The 1,503-nt window shown below is 38.3% G+C and overlaps 1 long non-coding RNA gene across 1 annotated transcript; it reads left to right on the top strand.

Annotated features, from left to right (window-relative positions):
- The first annotated feature begins 326 nt into the window (after positions 1 to 326).
- On the top strand, positions 327 to 1,176 carry LOC119909140. Its single transcript, XR_005445379.1, has 4 exons — positions 327 to 426; positions 628 to 657; positions 857 to 1,015; positions 1,132 to 1,176. It is a non-coding gene; the product is annotated as an uncharacterized LOC119909140 (long non-coding RNA).
- Positions 1,177 to 1,503: the final 327 nt, after the last annotated feature.

The raw sequence follows: 1,503 nt of genomic DNA, 5'->3' as shown, positions 1-1,503 counted from the left end.
ATCTAGTCCTGGAATTGCGTATCCCAGTCTCCAGTGTGCCATCATATTTCATTGAACTATTCAGGAACACTGTGAGAAGTGTCTTGCTCCCCTACACCATCACTCAGTCTTTAAAAGTGATAGGTTTAAATTTCACCACAGGTAAGAACTTTTGTTAATTGTTTCCTTGTGTAATCTGTTTGGCTAATTGATTGCTTTTTTATCCAATGGTGTATGATTTGCATAGAATGGCTTGAACTTTTCTTGAATGTCTTTAAAAGGTGCTATCCAAACTCCACTGGAGGACTGCAGTGTCACTGTGAAGAGCAGTTTGCTTGGTCATGTGACAGTGCAACATCTACGGTCCGTGCAGCAATGCCACCAGCCAAACCTGTGGGTGCATAAATGGACTTCCGTCTGATGGAGCGCTCTGTGAACCAATCACAAGTAAGCATTTCTGTTTAGTAGTAGTTCAAATAAAAGTCGTGCTCTTGCAAAAATAACATTTACTAATGAATATCTACTGTATCTGCGTTTCTGTGCTACATGTGTTGACATAAACATGTACATGTTTATTAGAATAGAAGATATTTTGTTTTCCTAAGCAGATAAACATACATTCATTTAATCTCCAATGTTGCTCCACAGATGTCACACCGTGTCCAACCCCCACTCCTAGTATGTACATTTTTTTGCCTTTTTGTTGAATGGAGAAATTTAAAGAGTCTAAAGTAGTTGAAGACACTTGTTGGAAACTTCAAAAACAGTGTTTTGATCTAAAAGGACTTGACTGCACATAGTGAAAAGTGTTGTGAATATTGTTGTATATGCTGATGACAGACTCCTGTCATGAACTTTGTCCTGTTTTCTTCCACAGACGTTACATATGACATTGATCTAGTCCTGGAATTGCGTATCCCAGTCTCCAGTGTGCCATCATATTTCATTGAACTATTCAGGAACACTGTGAGAAGTGTCTTGCTCCCCTACACCATCAATCAGTCTTTAAAAGTGATAGGTTTAAATTTCACCACAGGTAAGAACTTTTGTTAATTTTTCCTTGTGTAATCTGTTTGCTAATTGAATGCTTTTTTATCCAATGGTGTATGATTTGCATAGAATGGCTGAACTTTTCTTGAATGTCTTTAAAAGGGTGCTATCCAAACTCCACTGGAGGACTGCAGTGTCACTGTGAGAGCAGTTTGCTTGGTCATGTGACCAGTGCAACATCTACGGTCGTGCAGCAATGCCACCAGCCAAACCTGTGGGTGCATAAATGGACTTCCGTCTGATGGAGCGCTCTGTGAACCAATCACAAGTAAGCATTTCTGTTTAGTAGTAGTTCAAATAAAAGTCGTGCTTTGCAAAAATAACATTTACTAATGAATATCTACTGTATCTGCGTTTCTGTGCTACATGTGTTGACATAAACATGTACATGTTTATTAGAATAGAAGATATTTTGTTTTCCTAAGCAGATAAACATGCATTAATTTAATCTCCAATATTGCTCCACAGATGTCA

The sequence above is a fragment of the Micropterus salmoides genome, unplaced genomic scaffold (assembly GCF_014851395.1).
Source record: "Micropterus salmoides isolate LMB-PRFRI ecotype aquatic unplaced genomic scaffold, ASM1485139v1 Ms_hic_scaffold_18, whole genome shotgun sequence".
NCBI classification, from domain to species: domain Eukaryota; kingdom Metazoa; phylum Chordata; class Actinopteri; order Centrarchiformes; family Centrarchidae; genus Micropterus; species Micropterus salmoides.
Note: the sequence above shows the minus strand (reverse complement) of the source record. Positions and strands in the feature narration are given on the sequence as shown.